Raw genomic sequence first — 20,386 nt, 5'->3', positions numbered from 1 at the left:
GGACATTTAGGGCTATAGGAAACTCTGTTTAAAGAAAGAGTATTGCTTTAATAGAACTATTTTCCCATTTTAAATCAAAACTTCTCTCAACCTATTATATACATAAGTTTTTCTTGGAGAATGTGTCTATAATGTACATAGAAGCAAAGACTGTGTGGGGACAAAATATGTATGCTGCTTATCTGTAAGGATAGTTAGAAGGGGTAGGGGAAATTCATTCCCTATGCAATCCATTTCAAGTTTGGGAAGGAAAAATTTAAACACACATGCAAGAAAACTGCACTTGAAATATTCAGTTGTGTCTATTATATTAATGATACCAAGGTTTATATATATATGTATATATATACACACACATTTCTAAAACTTTTTTGCCTTTTTAATAATGTTGATATTTTTCTGTGTGTGAATTTCTATTTTTCCAAAATTTTTAAAACATAATTTCAAATATTCAAGGGAAATTTTTAAAACATACTCAATTCTTATCTCTCTTAAAGTGTCCCTTACTGACAATGATTTATAGTCATCATAATTCTAGAATAATTTCATTTTAACACAAGTTTTTCACCAAAAGAAGTTAAGTGAATGATGTCATTTAAAAATTGAGTTTGAGAATATTTTTATCGAGAATTCTACATAAAAAATTAGTTATTTCTGCATCCACTAAATAACTCAGCAATATATAATAAGCATTTCTGCTTAGCATTTTTGTTGTTGTTACTAAAAGCTAAGGTATTAAAATTTATATCAGGTAAGTATGTATAATCATTTAAATGGGAAAAAGTGTTGTCTTTAAATAGATTATATTTTATTTTTAAACTATAAGGTACTTTGAAATCTACCATCATATTTAAGGTCTGTTACAGCATGTGGACAACAAGACCAGAATCTTTTCATATATATTATCCAATTAAAGTAACCACAGAATATTAGTCAGATATAACAAGTTCCCAGTATTCACAGCTATTGATGCAAATGTGACATTAGTAAGTGTGGAAAAAACTGATGAAGCAATCTGTGAAGATGCAAGAAATATTGTGGTAACAAGTTTTTTTCTTTGACTAAGGCTGTACTTTTTTTTAGTGCATAGAAACATTAAACTATTATTTCTTAAACATTTAAAATATTAACATATATAATTTTAAAAAATTGAAACAAAAATTGGAAAATTATTGTCTAAGCATACGTACTCTGTTTTGTTAAGGGTTACAGATAGCGTCTTCTGGAAGGGATGATTTTATGTTTTCTTTACATGGCTTGTGGCCAGAGACTTCAGTATAAAATCATAACATTCTATTCTAGAAAAATAAAATACCGGCAATCACTAAACCATGTCCATGTTTATATAGATTTTATTTTATGGCTTGAAAATATCCCTAGGAGGCAGTGCAATTTTTATCATTTACTTTTCTAGCACCTCACCTTCTATTAAAAAAAAAAAAAAAAAAAACCAGAAAAGAAAGTAATGATTAAATTGAGGACCAAGAATTTAAGATGTTGCTGATAAAATTTAGGTATCTCTACCATTCCTCAAATGTAATTATTCTCTACTATCTTTTAAGCAGTATTTTTCAATCTTTGATGCATGCTCCTCAGGTTTTCCACAAATGTTGCATTAATATTTTATATAATGATATAAAATATACACGTCATTTTTAAGCTTTTATTAAAGGATGTTTACTTCATAAACTGCTAATACTCTACTCTCCAAAGGTCAATTACTAGTACCTGACAGGTTAGTAAGTGTTGTTAAGTGTTCATATTCAAATTGTAAATCTGTGTGCCTCTGAACTTTACTGTAGATCCAAATTTGTTTGTTTGTTTGCTATGATGTCTGGCTGCCACACAATGTTTGGCAATATTGCAAGCCCACACATGTCCATGCAATCAGGATGAAATTCCTTTAAATTTGGTATAGGATCCTAAGTTGTCTTGGATTAGACATAGTTTATAATCTTGCTTTAATTAGAAAACAAATTTATTGGAAAGTTATTGAGCTCATGAAATCATCAAGCAACATGGAGAACCAGGCATAAAAAAGGACAGAGCCAAATAACCTCTGATAAAAGACAGGAAATACTGTCAGTTTAAGCAAAGTGTTGCCACTGAAATGACCATCTTCAATTATGGTCCCTCTAATTTCATACTCAATAGCTCTTCTTTTATTCTTAGTAATAGGCTCTTATTTTTTGTGTTGAGATTCTTCACCTAAAAAAATTAAACATTTCCCATCCTTCTTTGTTTTTATTGTAATCACTAAACCATGTCCTGTAACTATGTTCTAGCTAATTCCACAACAATGGAAATGCTATAAGGAAAATCTTGGAAAACTTCTTAAAGGGTACTGTCTCAGCTATCCCGCACCTATCTGTTGTCCTCTTTGCCTTTTTCTGTGCTACTACATGAAAGACAAATGGGATGCCTGGAGCTCTATCCCTGATCCTGAAACATTACTGGGAATGGAAGCCATGTGCTGGAGAGAGCATAGGAGAAGGAGAAAGAATCTGATTCCTGGGATTTATAGAACCACCATGCCAGGCCCATTCTCTACCCCCGAACTGTTTTGATTTGAAATATATATCATTATGTCTTTAAGCCTTCTTTCTTTCGAGTTTCCTTTTTTAATTTTTTTTTTAAGATACTTGTGCAGGTTTGTTACATGGATATATAGGGCAGGTTTTCTGATACATATTTAAATCTATATCCTGGTCAGGACTCCAGATTTCAAGAGACAAAATCCAATTGTTACAGATTTTGTTAAGTGTCATTTCTTTATCTTTCTTATAACAAAAATTCATTTCTTTATAGTCCCACTTAAACCAAACATAACTGGGGAGAGATAAGATGTCAAATGAAGTTGATGAAGTTGTCAGGCTCTTAACATAAGATGGGAACAGATGCTTCATAGGCCAAATAACAATCAACATCTACTATACACACACACACACACACGCACACATGTCTTTTTCAGGGAAACTAAAACTTACACATTGTCACTTGAATGTTACCTCCAAGTTATTTTTAAATGAAAGACAGGGAATTGATTAGATGAGACAGCCTTAGCATAATTTGATTGCCTAAGTGGTTGTTAGTCAAATACTTTGAAAGGAAACACATAAGAAAGAATGTCTTGATTATGAGCAATGGTCTAGAATCAAATGGAGCTAGTTTCACATTACAGTTCAACTATTCACTCAGTATTTATATAATTGGTAAGCTATGTAAGTATCTTTGATACTATAATTTCTACAAATAAACTAGTATTCATTAGAGTTGTTATGAGGATTAAATAAGATGATGATATATGATTGTCAGGTAACTATTTGCAAGTAAGAGAACCCACTTGAGTTATATTATGAAATATATAACAAAAAGTATTTTACTGTATATTAGAAAATTCACAAAAATTTGGGGGACAAAAGATTTAGGACCACAGACTACAGATTATAAGGACAAATAAAGACTTAAAACAAGAGGCTTACTTCTCTCTTTTGAAAATAACAAAAGACACTTTTTTCCCTCCATTTTTCTGAGAGCATTTACCTTAGAAAACTTCTAATTATTAAGTACATTTTCCTCTCTCTGAAACACACATAATTCCATTTGAAAACTATAAGGACTCAGAAACAGAAATCTAAGTATCAGGGAAGACAGCACACTTATCTCCCAGTCTCTGTGGCAGGATACGAGCCTAACTTTAAGGGGAGCCTTGCGCTAAGTTGCAAAATTACTTCCTTTTATCAAGATATAACAAGTTAGTTTTTCCTCTGTATAAAGCCAATTCGCTAACACAGATGAACACCCAAATAACCAGGTGAATCTAGGATAAATGACGTAGGACCAATGGTGTGTTCAAGTCCTCCTCCTTAGAGACTAGTAATAGTTTATCTTGAAAACAAGTATTTGATGGGTTTTATCTGCTTATTTATGTAAAAGGATGAGATTTCTTTCTGTTTTTGCAATCTCTTAGCGATTATCTGTTATGGGCAACACATTCTGGTTGAAGGATTATTTAATGATAAAACTGCTTTCTTTCTTTACTACCTTTATCAAGAGGTTTTCTGGTTAGTAGAACATTTTGTTTTAATTATATTTCCCCAATGATTTACAGAAATAATATACATGATGAGATTCAGTTGACAGTGCTAGTGAGTCAAGAGTCGCAGTTTGCATCATTGATACTGGGTGTGGGCTAATTCTGCTACCACCTCGGGCATCACTGCCTCAGAAGAAGAATACTTCTATCATACTTTGCTACACTCACAAGAGGGAAATGATTGAGTATCTGCTGTTGTAACTATTCTATACATGCATCTTGAACAAATACATCTAATTAGAGAAGTATAATTTGCATTGCTAAGTTGTAGATGCAAGGAAAACTGGAAAAATGAGTTTTAGCTTCTTGAGGAAGCCATAGAAAATGTAGCAGATAAAGGTGCTGTCTTGCCGAAAAATATAAACAGTGTCTTCCAATGCTCACTCCTTGATTCTAAAATAAAAATATCTGCGATTCTTTGCATTTACACTTTCAGGCAACAATAATGACAAAAATAACTACAAAAATTAAACCAGGCTAAAAATTGAGCTAATACATATCTACAAGTTATATTGACAATTCAGTGCCACCTTTAGACCACTTCTTCCTTTATTTGTACTGGCAGGGAAATGTCAACAAGTGAAACAACCTTGGGAATTAGGTACTGGGAGTAGAATGACCACCTCATTAGGCCTGGACTACTAACTCTAGACTGTTACATGTAAGAGAAACTTTAACTTTTTGTAAGGCCATTATAGATTAAGTTATTTTTATTACAACAGCATAACACATATTCCAATTAACAGTTTGTTGTTGCCGTAATGAAAATCATAAAATGTGTAACATTTATTTAGTGTTTAAGCACTAGTGTTGTGATGTAGCAGATATCATAGCCTGAAAATGCAGCAAACAAAACTGGAAATTTTGCATGTTGGAATTATGTCCGGAAAGGATCTTTGTGTATTGATTCCTTCACATGATTTATTGAAACAAATAATTCAAGAGTTATTTATTTATTTATTTATTTTTAGGAAAGCACGTTGTTAAAGAAACCACAGTATAGACAACAGAAGCCTACAATTATTTAATTCTTAAAGTATGCCTCAGTCATCCAAACCTACAGCAGCAGCAAGTGTGTTATGAATATTATGAAGTTCCAGGAAAAGCATACTTTTTAACACCCACTTTAAATATGGTCATGAAGGACAATAGGTAAGAAAGACCCAAACAGTGCAAAAAAATCCAGGTACCGTAAATGATAAAATGCACAGAGGAGTTATTATAAAGCATTACTCTGGGCTGCCTATAGTGCCACCAAGAAGCAACTCCACTACTTGTGAATTGCACTCTTAGTCCCAATCATGGAGGGCACTGCCTTGGATCCCTGGGCTTCAGAAGCCCCATGTATCGATCTCTCTCTCTCTCTCCTCAACACAAGATGTAAAAAAAAAAAAAAAAAACACTCACATAAAAAGGAAATTTTAGCCAATGACAAATATCAAAGTTAATTTTGAATATTCAAGTTATGTCTTTGAACTCTTGCTTATTGTGAATATTACTAGCAAAAGATTACAAAACAGATGTGTGTTTCGCTATTCTACTTTTAAATACTATTTAATAATTTAGAAAAAAATAGTTTAGCTAAATCAAAAGAAAGCATATGTAAAGTATTCAACAAGCATGATAGCTCAATATAATATACAGAGCTTAAAACAAGGAAATAAAAATATGAAAATGAAAAGATTCATATGCAAATAAACCTTTAAAAGTTATATAAAGATTATTTGTAGGACCACAATAATTCAAGATATAGTCTTCATTGAAGAGGGCATAAAAGTAATTAAGCAACATATTATTATTTTCATTTTTCTTTAAAATATCCTAGCAGTGAATATTTTGAATGAAAAATAATATAAGAAATATAGCATGGCTCTCGATGTTCATTTAAGAATCACTATATAAGAAAAAGTATTTTATATGATAGATTCAAATATTTTTGAAATTTTTCTGCAATGTTGAGACATAATTTAAACACACGGAAAAGTCATGTTACAGTTCTGTATATAAATATGGTTCTATAAATTTTATTAATAATTCCAGTTGCTACTGACTCAGCAAAGGGACATTTTTTCCCAACTTGATTTTAATCCAAAACTACAATCTGAAGTGTTTCAAGAAGAGTTGTCTAACAAAGCACACTGCCAACAGAAAACATTTATGATATTAGATTGTCATCCAAACATCAGTGATCCATTAACAGAACACCCAAACTTATACACTAATACTGTACTTACACTTTGTAGTTCTAATAAATAACTGACCTTCAACATTACAAAGGTTATTGATTTGCATTTTTAAACATTTTGTTGTGTATTTTTCAAATTAGGGCCATGGGACATATTTTATTTAACAATTAGCACTATATATAACTTTTAAATAATTGCACAGCAAAACTGTAAAATAATTATATATGATTAGATATGTGGTCTTCCTTTTGTACTCTTGTCCTAGACCCCACAAATTTTCAGGTTCTGTTTAACCATTTCAGGCAATATTCAAAATCCGTGACAAGCAACATTTTATAACTGGCTGTGTGTTTCCTATTTTCTAGTTTATAATGAGCATTCATTGCAGTTAACCTGTTCCTACTTCTTTTTAAATATTGAGTTAGAAGAGAAGCAAGATAACTTAGTAAGTTATAGTAGCTGGATTTCAAAGAGCCACATCCACGTGCAAGAGGGACAACTTAGCCTTGTGGAGATATCCCAGACTTCCAACCAGATGCATTAGCTGAATGAGATTTCGGATTGTCTCCCTTAGAGAAAGAATAAGGGTGCTCAAGGTGAGGGAGATGTGGAATGAAGTAAAACCTGATTAACAGCCTCCCAGTATCCATTCCCCAATTCATTCTTTTAGTTATAGAATCCTGGATCTTTCCTCACACCTTTGGGTACCCAGTTAGAATTTCATTCCTTTGGACCACTGGCTAAATATGCACCGGGGGAAGTGAGTGAAGAACATTGCCGTCTTGTCTTTATAGATTATTGCCCTAGATGCTCTCTTTCTCCCTTCCCCGCTGCAGATAATACTTGAGTGATTTGCTGGGATTGGTGATGTCTGGAGAAATCACAACAGCCTTGTGTTGAGAATGACAGAGCTAGCCTGTCGGCCCTGGACTGCTTCCCTCTACATCAAGTCGGCAAACCACAGCCTGCAAGCATAATCTTGCCTGCTGCCTGTTTTTGTAAATAAAGTGTTATTGGAATACAGCCATGTTCATTTATTTACTTATTGTCTACTGCTATTTTCATGCTACAACAGCAGAGCTGAATATCTGTAGCAGAAACCATATGTCCTTTAGAGAAAAACTTTGCTGGCCTCTGCTCTATATTATTAAATAAAAAGAAATACATTTTGTACACATCATTATATCCTGAGTATCTTTGTCTAATGATTATTTAGCATTTATCCAAATTAATACAGGCACCACAAATGAAAAAAATGATGTCATAACTGAAGAGTATCTAATAAACTAGTTCTCCCAAAAGAAGCACAAAATTGGAATATAATTTAATTGAAGTTTTAAAATACTCTGGGAAGACTAGAAGGTTAGAAGCCATGAAGGCTACTGTGTGATAGGTGCTATTTGTTGCAAGAACTATGCCACTGGTTTAACAGCTGTTATAATTCTGGATACTAGCACTGTGAGAAAATTTTCTCATAGAATTTGTTTATGCAACTAAAAAAATGAAAGTGTATTAAGCTTAATATCTGAAATACTCCAGAAATGGAACATTGCCTAATATCGCTGCTAAATCAAATCAGAAAAATTAAAGACAGTGGTATCAACAATGTATGCCTGTCTAGCAAAGAGTTTATCAGAGTTCTTAGGAATTTGCTACAATTATTCAAAAAATGATTTAAGATAAATTATTTAAAGAAAAGGAACTTATTATAGAGTAACACTTAAGTGAATTTCTGCTTGATAGTTCAGGTGGAGTGTACGACATGAATATTTCTCAATAACCGTTCTTGTTATGTACAAATTTATAGTTTCTAATATGACGTAGGGTTGTTCAAAAGCTTTATGGATTATAATCCTCCAGCTATCAACTAGAATTATATTTATTTTATTTTGGAGACAAGGTCTTGCTCTGTCACCCAGGCTGGCCTGCAGTAGTGAGATCTTGGCTCACTGCCACCTCCACCTCCTGGACTCAAGGGATCCTCCCACCTCAGCTTCCCGAGTAGCTGGGACTACTGGCATGTGCCACCATATCCTGCTAAGTTGTATATTTGTTGTAGAGATGGGATTTTGCCATGTTGCCCAGGCTGGCCTCGAATTCCTGGACACAAATGATCCACCTGTCTTGGCCTCCCAAAGAGCTGGGATTACAGGTGTGAGCCAGCGCACCCAGCCTAGAACTGTTTCTTTAAATATATTCAGGTTCATTGACTCAAAAAGAAAACACCTAGATTAAGAAAGATTTAGATTATTTCTAGAAAGAATTGTTAAAACAATTGTCATGTATAAATATTTGTGCCTTTTTAAATATCTGTGTACTCTAGAAGGAAACTATCTTGAAGTTGTTGAGGCTTGTTTGCTTGTTTTCTTTCTCAAAATCAACCAAACCAGCAGCACACCAGCTGTAGCTGTGACAGTGGCTGGAAAAGCCACAATGGAGCTGGAGCAGATAGGGCTGGAGAATTTAGATGATGACAATGAGGTGAGGTGGGGAGCCTGTGGGAGGAGTAGTGCCACAGATGACAGCCATGACAACATCTCCACTCTGCATGTGAAGCTCATCCAAATGATGACCCCAGCATAGGAATCTCATCAGAGCCACACGAATTTAATTCCAAGCAGGAAGACTTTAATTCATAAGAACTGACTTGAGATTCAGTTAGAAGAAGAAAAAGTGGCTGAAAAAAGGGTGAAATTTTGGAGAACCTATTCTAAATACAGTGCCTAAGAGTTAAATATTTTCATCCATGAACCCTGCGAATACAATTCAGAACACATGTGAACAGCAGTCCTTCTCAGCAGCTATCCAGAAGGGGATGCACTTACACACTGCAGGCCAGCAAGACATCTGAGCTCCTTGCTCCATTGCAGAGAATAGCACCATTCCAAAAGACAAGATCCTCCTCAGAACAATTCTGTAACAAATAGCCAGCTGGAATTCTAAGGATCTTTCATGTGCTTTAAGGTGTTATGTTTGTTTTTAAAGAGATTCAAAGAGACTAGCCTGGATACAATAAGAAAGACAGTCATAGGAGTTTCTGATCTCTAGAAAACTAAATGTGTCTCAGGGTGATGCAGGAAGCAGCCATTCAGAAGCCCATACATATTCTAGTAGAGATGCTGTATATATGTTCCTCCTCAGAAATGGCTTTTAGATTCAGATTTAATTCATTCTTTAAGAAATGAAAAAGTTTAATTACTTCACCTCACACTGAGAATACAATTAATATTAAATGGTCATTTAAATCTTACTAGTGAAAACTTTGCTGCAGGTCTCTCTGCTCCTCCCAGCTGCTGACATTCCTTCCCATGCCTCCATCTGTATCTTCAGCCCACCTGTCCATCTCAAAGCTTCCTCTGATTGTAAATTGTAACTCCAATTCCCTCACCACTATAAAAGGACAGGGGACACAAAGCCTATCTGCTAACAGTTGTAATCAAAATGATATCATCTCTGAGGACCAGCAAGACATACTTCCAGAACTTCACTGAAAATTTACTTTCTGATTCCATTCTACTAAAGCATCCAAAGCCTCTATGAGAAAACCATTTAATGTCTCACATAAATTCTAAAACAAAATCTAAAAAGATTAAAAAAAAACCTAGGGAAACAAGTCAAAAAAGGCTGATCTTGAAACTACTGAGGAAAAGGAGGAGGTCTTTAAAAGGGAAGAAAAAGTTGCAAATGAAATATTTGCAGTCTGAATTCCAGTGAAGAAATCTTTGCTTCCACGGAGACATCATTAAAAATTGAAATACCAAATTATTTGATAAAATATATTGCCATGGTCTCCCATGAGCAACATCAGAATTACAAGGATGACTTCAGTGCTGAGTTTGATAAGTGTGAGTCCTTGCATACCAGGATGGAGACTACAGCTGGAAGATTTATTATTCTTGCCGCACAAGGAAAGCACCTTCCTCCAGTTCAAAAGAGTGTCAGATTGTTCATGAAGTCTTACAAGAACATGAAAAGATCAAGCAGCCTAGTCACAATTATGATGAAGAAAAATACATGTATCTTCATAACAAAGTGGCTCAGAGTACAAGACAAATACATTGATTTGAACAAACAACAAGCAGATTGTAGCAATAGCGATCTTTGGCTTTTCCTAGAAGATGTGAATACATTCGAGCTTATTTATTTCATATTAAAAAAACTTGAAATGCTAAGCAAAAGTACATAAACCAAATTCATGTGTTTCAAAATATTATTTTATAAAGCTGTTGACACAGGTAGATTTTATGTTTAAATAAATTTTACAAACAAAATATCAACTGGCTCTACTTTTATGGCTGAATAGTTGAGATGCAAAACATCTCAGACATCATCTATGTAAAATAATCAAAATAAGCTCGAGATAAACACTTCGGAGATTATTCAAAGATATATGGCAAAAAAGGATTCTACCAGGAAAATAGTTCATTGAGAATAGCATACGTCTTATTTATAAAAGAATTCATATGAATTCTTCACTAACAAGATAGTATATTAACACTGCATCAGATATAAATGTATCAATAGAAACATATAGGTATACAACTTATTTTTACTTTTAGGCTGAATCATAAAAATATTTAAAATATCCTGGCAGAGATACAATAATAGCAGGATTATTTTAGATAATTTGAATTAGCTGTTAATGCCTAGTGTGACAATAATCTAATAATCTTATTTCTCCTATCAGAAGTTTTCAAATATATATATATATTAGAACTCTTTATTTTCTAATTCCCCCACATTTCATTATTCTCACTGAGGGAGAAAAATGCCTATTATGTGTACTATGTTGTACTTAAAGCTTGGAAATGGTAGACAAATCACAGGAATATGTTCTTATGGAGAGCATAAAGGAAATTAACAATACTTTGCAGTTTACAATATTGAAATTTTATTTGTACATAATATTAAGCAGTAATTTGTACTATACCATTTTCTGAATAGAAATGACCTTGTAGTAACATTCAAGATAGTCTCAAGTTTACATTAACTGTATCATTTTATTGTAAATTTCTTTGTAAATATTTGAATTATATGAAATAAAAATTTAGATTCACATATATTAGTATGTTTTTAAATGGAATACTTGTTTCAAGAGTTTTGCCTATCAAATTACCTAATGTGTATCTTATTGATTTTTAGATATACAGAAACAGACATTTTTATTGTAGTCACTCCAAGCATTCTCAAATTATAATAAAAATTTAAAATCTTTTGAGATTTTTAAAATAATGCATAATGACACTAAATTTTATAAAGATTTAAAACTGTGTTTATTAAGAAAGGAATATAGTAATACATCAGCTATTATTACATGATACCAAAGGGCATTCTTCTATGACTACTGTTAAAGCTTTGACATTTTCCCCAAAGCATTTTTTTAATCTGCATTATTTCGGCAATATTTATTTCTTACTCCATTGCTTTAAAATTTTATGAGAAGCATTAAAACATTCTTTTAGTAAAAGGAGTTATGGAATCCAGAGATGTTTTCATAGGACAGTGATCTCTCTTAGACTTAAAACACTTTTACCAATGTTTACAGCAGCACGGAAATCCTTTTCCGAAGCAAGAAAAAAAGTATTATTAATGAAACAAGTTCACACAGGAGATTATTTCTGCACAATGATCCACACTAGCATAAGGCCGTTGGCATAGCTAAGAAACCCCTAAAAGATTACTAAATGGCACATACTTTATAAAAATAGTTTAAAATGTAGAAAAATTTTAAGATGGAATATTATAGATTAGAACATGACGTTTTAATACATGATACAGCTGCATTATATGCATAGCAGGATAGTCATGAGTGAGAATAGAAGAGTTTTTCAGAAACAGTTCATGATAAAAGAAATGAGAAATAAGTGACACATAATTTTTGATTTTCAAAATTCTAAAAATTAGACTATAAATGGCCTTTATCTTTGGTTTGGAAAAAATAGCTGGTTGACCTTCATGAATATAAAAATAAAACTAAAAATACCATTATTAATGAAAAGTTTGCCTCAAGTAGTTAAATGTTTCTGCATAACATATAAAATTATAATAACTATAGGCAGAGTTTCATCTCAATAAATTGTATTCCAAAATATTTATTTTAAAATAAAAATTAAAACAATGTTGTACCATTTTTTTTATAATTTAAGCAAATTTTCACAAACCAAAAGCACAGACCCCTAATGATTGAAATAATATATGAAGCTCCTTCACTTTTTGCTGAACAAGATATTGAAAATAAACTAAAATGAGCTGGAGGCAGATGAAGGGAGAAATGATTTATATGCCCCACAGGTTGTGTGATCTCAAATGAAGTAATCCAGCCCCTGGATCACACTGAAAGGGCTTCAAGATCTTCTTTTGTTTTTAAGGGGTTAAAGGAAAACCACACTCTTCAAGATGAGGAAATGTCTCTGCCATGCTGGGTATAGGTCATAAGATGAAGGAGGGTTCTTATCTCTTGGAAAGTGAGACTAGGCTGAGACACTGGCAAAGGCTAACTTTGTGTAGCTCATGAAGATTATCAACAGCAGAGGCAGAAGCAGGGTATCAGGATGAGAATGTTTAACTTTTAAGCTACTATTCTGACCAAGCATAACCTAAAACATATAGTAGTTTTCTTAAACGCCTGACAAATATATAGAGTGATTATTTTCCAGCAATTAAGGGATGCGTCTCTGCACATTGAGTATTTGAAAATTATATTGCAATGTGACCTTCATTTATTCAGAAGGCTAGTGACCAAGGCACTGATTGTCCTGTCTCACAAATTTCATCTCAGCATTATCCCTTTCCAATCTACGGGCTCACCTGTTTTTCTATTTGCGTTCCAGGAAAGTTTTAAAAATGGATGTCACTATTGTTGACAGAAAAAACAATGACTATGAGTATCATAGTGGCATAAGAAAGATTTATTGTAAGAATTCGGGGTGGCAGATATGATACAAGAAGCCCTGGAAGAACAAGTAAGTTTGCTTGTATTAATATGTGCCACCTGTTGCATGAGACATGCTATACTTACACAAAAAAAAATTTGGTCTTTTTCTAAATTTTAATTTGATATGTTGTGTTTTTACTTGATACATCTGGAAATCCTAATAAACATGCCTCAGAAATACTTTCCCATAAATATAACATAGTGTCTTCCAAATATTTTCACAACGTGACATACAGAATATGGTAAACATCCAGTACATTTTGGAAATGGGAGAAGATGCCTGTCTGTGGAGATAGCAAGCATGGAGCTCTAGCTATTCCAGCATTGAAGCACACCTATAAGACATCACAGTACATTGTATACAGGTAAGACTCTGCTCTCATGGATACAGAATACATTACTGGCGTAAAGAAATATGACTTGTTTTACATACCTAATAACTTATTTTCAATTCATGGAAAGTCAACCCTGAGAGCTTACATATTTAGACTACATTTGTAGACTCACATATTTTCAGATATTTTTCTCTCATCGCCTCATGAAAAACTTAGTGATATGGTTTGGCTGTGTCCCACCCAAATCTCATCTTGAACTGTAATCCTCATAATCCCCACAAGTCGAGGGAGGGACCTGGGGGGAGGTGATTGGATCATGGGGGTGGTTCCCCCATGCTGTTCTCATGAGAGTGAATGAGTTCTTACAAGATCTAATGGTTTTATAAGCATTTGGCAAGTTCCTACTTCGCTCACTCTTCTCTCTCCTGCCACCATGTGAGACAGTCCAAGCTTGCTTCTCCTTCGCCTTCTGCCATGATTTTGTTTCCTGAGACCTCCCCAGCCATGCAGAACTTTGAGTTAGTTAAACCTCTTTCCTTGATAAATTACCTAGTCTTGGGAAATTCTGTATACCAGTGTGAAAATAGACTAATACACTTAGGAAGGTATTTTAATAAACGGAGTGTAATTTTTGTAATCAAACACATGGAAGCTGGAATTTTAATTCTTTTACCTACCAACTGTGTCACCTGGGAGAAATACATGTAACCTATTTTGGACTGTTCCTTTATCTTCAGCAGTACATAATAATAACCTAATATGGAATTATTCAAAATATATGTAAAATCACACACGTAATGGCTAATGCAGGCACTCAAAATTGAAAGATATTTCACTACATTCTGTGGCATGGCTTTTGAAGTAGAGGTAGCTTTGTTTGAAAGGTTTTATGCCACGATAGAAGGACTCCTTTCCTGATGTTGGGCAAGGAATATAAATTCAAACTCTTAGTTTAGATTAAAAATACTCATATGAATTTCCTGATGAAGATGGGTCCTGTAAAGTCTTCACTGGATTAAAACAATTTCTCAGATTTCCCTCTTTGGGCATATTATACTATCTCCCTAGAGTTACTTTTACTGAAAGTACTTGTGGTAATGGCATTGGCTTTCAGTGAGGGCTAGTATAAGAAGCAGATTGTTAAATGCATGAAAGCTTTTGCAAATCCTATTTATTATATAACCTCCACTCTATGAGGACCCTTGAGGGATATCTATCTACCTATCAAATATATAGATATATGTGTACATATATATAGATAGATAGATATATGCTGTAGATATATGGTATATATAGTATATACGTATACATTGTTTGCACATATTTAGTTTTTATGTGTGTATGTGTATATATATGTGGGGTAATCATGTTCATTGAAAACACTTGTTCAGTCAGGCATAGTGGCTCATTTCTGTAATCCCGGCACTTTGGAAGGCTAAGGTGGGCAGTGTCTGAGCTCAGGAGTTTGAGACCAGCCTGTGCAACATGGCAAAACCCCATCTCTAATAAAAATATAAAAAATTAGCCAGGCAGTGGTGGCACATGCCTGTAATCCCAGCTACTAGAGAAGCTGAGGCATGAGAATCGCTTGAACCCAGGCGGTGGAGATTGCAGTGGGCAGAGATCATGCCATTTCACTACTTCAACCTGGGCAACAGAGCAAGTTCTGTGTCCTAAAAACAAAACAAAAAGAAAAAGAAAACACTTGTTTACCTTCGTCTACATTTCCTTTATAGATAGTGTAAATCACATAACTAATTACGTCCTCATGTTTGTGTCGGCATTTAGAAAGCATGGGGCATATACATGAAGATTGTGAGAGTAATTTAGAGTTGTGTTCCAATATGTCATCTTTCATCTGCAATGATGGGATATTTTTCTGGACACATAGGCTACCAGAATAAATATTATTTTTCCTAGCCTCACTGAAAGTTAGATGTGGCCATGTAACTGGAGCTAATGTCATTATGTAGTTTATGTGGACATTTTTGGAAGGGAATAACCCTGAGGACTCTTGCTGCTTCTATCACTGCTCAGAAAATGGATGCTGCTACCTTGGCTTATGAAAATTAGGTATGTAACCTGAAGATTATGGAATAGTAAAGGAAAATGAGCCTCAGCCTAGGTCCCTGACTACTTTGTAGCACAGAGTTCTGGTGTAAGCTCTGGACTGCATCCATCCCAATGACTATGTGAGTAAGAACAAAACTTTCATCTTCTTTAAGCTACTGTTATTGCATGGTCTTCTTCCCAATAAAAAATCAACTTATACTTATGATCCTAAATAACTCTATAGAGATCTGTCTCTCTCTGTCTCTTTTCCAATGAACACATTGAAACAATCACCTTTAAAGAATTCTAGTTAAGATTGCAATACTTTTTAAAAAATCTTTTAATTTTAAAACTTAGGAGTTATCTAAAATATGTTAAATGAATTAGTATTATAATAGTATTTGTGCACATGTAAATGACCAAACATAGGCAGTTAAAAAAGCTCTTCAAAGAGGAACTTTTTTTTTTTTGACCCAACCATACCATGCCAACCTGCTTTTTATTATTATTATTTTTTATTATACTTCAAGTTCTGGGGTACATGTGCACAACGTGCAGGCTTGTTACATATGCACACATGTGCCATGTTGGTGTGCTGCATGCATCAACTCTTCATCCACATTAGGCATATCTCCCAATGCTATCCCTCCCCACTTCCCGACCCCACAACAAGCCCCGGTGTGCAATGTCCCCCACACTGCGTCCAAGCACTCTCACCGTTCAACCAGCACTCATGAGTGAGAACATGAGATGCTTGGTTCTCTGTACTTGCGACAGTTTGCTCAGAATGATGGTTTCCAGATCCATGTCCCCACAAAGGACATGAACTCATCCTTTTCTATGGCTGCATAGCACTCCATGTTGTATATACGCCACACGCTCCTAATGCAGTCCATCACTGATGGACATCTGGGTTAGCTCCAAGTCCCCGCCACTGTGAGCAGTGCCGCAACAAACATACGTGTGCATGTGTCTCCATAGCAGCAGGATTTACAATCCTTTAGGTATATACCCAGCAATGGGATGGCTGGGTCAAATGGTACCTCTAGTTCTAGATCCTGCAGAAAATCTGACAAAAGAGGAACATTTAAAGCCAGCATGTCTGATTTCAAGTTCTGCCTCCCCGTCTAACTGGAATGTGATGTCAACCAAGTGGTTAACATCTCTATACCTCAATATTCTTCACCTATAAAGTGAGAATGATGATAAATGTTACTCGAAAGTTTGCTGTGAAGACTAAAAGAGCTAATATCTGTAAAGTTTTTATGACAGCAGCTGACATTCATGTTAAACACTCTTTAAGTATTAGTGATATTAGTTTTCTTTTCCAATCAATAAAATAATTACATGATTTGATACAAATGATTGCTAAGGAATTTTAAATATTATACCAATTCAAGTCTCTTAAGATTCTATGAGACCATCAGTTATCATTTATACTAAGACTTTGAAAGAATAATTCATTCACCCAATGTTATTCAGTGATGGAGACAAATTTTGATTCTCACAGTTATATAAGTTTAATTCATATACCTCAAGGTTTGTGCTATTTGCTACAATGTTTGAATATCTGCAAATACGCATTCACCTTACATTTTCATCATGAGAGGCAGGTGCTTTTTCACTAAATTACACAGAAGACAGAGACGAAATAGTCAAAATTTCTAGAACATCTGGAATCATCTAGATCACAGTGTCTTAGGATTGCTTGGTAATGATGTATTAATGACAGTAATTAATTGTAAAATATAGACTGGTCAAGCCCTTATTTTATCACTCTTACTGATATTACTTTGAATGTTGTAGTTTTGAACCATTCAATAGGTTATTTATTTGACAAATTTGGCTTTTTAAAGTAATTAAAATACACTCAAAAAATACAACTCCTCATCCATACTAGAAACATTTGATAAACTTGATATATTATTCTTAGCTAAAATCCATAGTTTACGTCAGGGTACATTCTTTGTGTTGCACATTTCTATAGGTTTTGGTGATTCCATAATGACATTCATCCATTATTATGCGATCATACAGAATAGTTCTATTGCCCTAAAAATACCCTGTGCTCCATCTATTCAGCCGTTTCACATTTCCCAGAACCCCTGGCAATCATTGATCTTTTTCCTGTCTCTATAGTTTTACCTTTTTAATAACACCTTACAGTTGAAATTACAGTATATAGCCTTTAGAGTTGGATTCCTTTCATTTAGTAGTGAACCGCTCAAAAGCTAGATGTTTATAATAGAAGAAATGTGGAAGGAGGGTGGGGGTATATGCGATCTGGGTACTTTTTGCACAAATTTTCTATAAACCTAAAACTGAGGCCGGGCGCGGTGGCTCACGCTTGTAATCCCAGCACTTTGGGAGGCCGAGGCGGGCGGATCACGAGGTCAGGAGATCGAGAACCACGGTGAAACCCCGTCTCTACTAAAAATACAAATTAGCCAGGCGTGGTGGCGGGCGCCTGTAGTCCCAGCTACTCGGAGAGGCTGAGGCAGGAGAATGGCGTGAACCCGGGAGGCGGAGCTTGCAGTGAGCCGAGATCGCGCCACTGCACTCCAGCCTGGGCGACAGAGCAAGACTCCGTCTCAAAAAAAAAAAAAAAAAAAAAAAAAAACCTAAAACTGTTCTAAAAATAGTATATATATATATATATATATATATATATATATATATATATATATAATGTGTATATACACACTATTGTATATGTGTATATATATGTATATATGTACATATACACACGTGTATATGTACTTACACACACGTGTGTGTATATGTATATACATACACACATATGTATATATGTATACATATATACACACACACACATACATATTATATATATATATAACGTTTTTTGAAATGGAATCTCATACTGTCACCCAGACTGCAGCAATCATGGCTCACTACAGCCTCAAACTCCTGGGCTCAAGCTATCCTCCCAGATCAGCCTCCCAAATAGCTGAACTATAGATGCATGCCACCACACCTGCCTAATTTTTTATTTTTATTTTTTGTAGAGAAGAATTCTCCCTTTTTTGCCCAGGCTAGTCCTGAAATACTGGGCTCAAGAGATCCTGCCACCTCAGCCTCCCAAAAGGCTGGGATTTACAGGCATGAGGTAACATGGCCGGACCTATAAAGTTTTTTTAAGTGCAATTTATTGAGATTAGAGTTTTGTATTATTTAATGCAGCATATGGTCATCCTTGTTGACCATACCATGTACTGGACAAAATTGTGTGATGCATTTGTCTTCTGTAATAAGATTTGATAGTATTTATAATAGTCAGTGTTCTCTAGAGAAACAGAATCAGAATGATGTGCATGTACATCTTATTGTAAGGATCTGGCTCACATGATTATGGCAGCTAGCAAGCCCAAACTGCACTGTGGGCTGTCTGGTTGGAGAATAGGAAAGAGCAGATGTCTCAATTCAAGTATATCTGCTGGTAGAATTCTTCCTTGCTCAGTGGAGCAATACTTCCTTGCTTTTGTTCTATAGGTCTCAAGCTGGTTGGATAGAGATATTCAAAGTGCAAGGATTTAAATGTTAATCTCTTCCAAAAACACTGTCACAGAAAAATCCTGAAAAATGTTTCACCAAATATCTGCACACCATGGCCCGGCCAAATTGACACGTAAAATTAACTATCACAGTGTTGCTCAAATTTTCTATGGTTTTAGTCCTTTTGAGAGGTGAAGCCAGCTGGGTTTCTGGATTGGGTGGGGACTTGGAGAACTTTTCTAACTAAAGGTTTGTAAATGCACCAATCAGCACTCTGTCAAAACAGACCAATCAGCACTCTGTAAAATGGACCAATCAGCTCTCTGTAAAATGAACCAATCAGCAGGATATGAGTGGGGCCAAATAAGGGAATAAAAGCTAGCCCCCTGAGCCAGCAGAGGCAACCCACTTGGGAACCCCTTCCATGCTGTGGAAGCTCTGTTCTTTCACTCTTCGCATTATCCGTGCCACCTTTGAAAGCTGTAACACTCACTGAGAATGTCTGTGGCTTCACTCCTGAAGTCAGCGAGACCACGAATCCACCGTGAGGAACAAACGACTCTGGATGTGCCACCTTTAAGAGCTGCAACACTCACTGTGAAGGTCTGTGGCTTCACTCCTAAAGTCAAGTGAGACCACGACCCCACCAGAAGGAAGAAACTCCGGATGCATCTGAAGGAACAAACTCTGGACGCCATCTTTAAGAACTGTAACACTCACCGGGAGGGTCTGCAGCTTCATTCCTGAAGTCAGCGAGACTACGAACCCAACGGAAGGAACCAATTCCAGACACACTTTTATCCAGGTGTATATCAATTGCTGGGAGTGTAGTGTTAAAATTCTCACACAAATTTCTGAAATTGTCTAGTTTGGTCTTTTATTCTATCAGATTTGTCCCATGCATTTTGTGGCAGATTATTAGGTACACAGACGTTTATGATTGTTATGTGTTCCTGATGAATTGATTATTATTATTGAAACATTTATTTTTATAATACTCTGCTTTGCTGTCAATTTTTTCCCATTTTATTATAAGTGCTCCGAACATTTCCTGGCTATTGTTTCTATTGCATTATCTTTTTCCATTAATTTACTTTCAGCCTTTCTATTTTTGTAGTGTCTCTTTGTTAGATAGCAAATATTTGAGTACTATTTTATAACCATTCTGATCATCTCTGACTTAAAATTAGAGATATATGTCCCTTTTCATTTAATAAAATTAGTGATGATTAAATTTGTCTCCCAGAGTTTTTTTGGTCTATTTCTCCTT

This window comes from Nomascus leucogenys, chromosome 5 (assembly GCF_006542625.1).
Source record: "Nomascus leucogenys isolate Asia chromosome 5, Asia_NLE_v1, whole genome shotgun sequence".
Classification (NCBI taxonomy): domain Eukaryota; kingdom Metazoa; phylum Chordata; class Mammalia; order Primates; family Hylobatidae; genus Nomascus; species Nomascus leucogenys.
Note: the sequence above shows the minus strand (reverse complement) of the source record.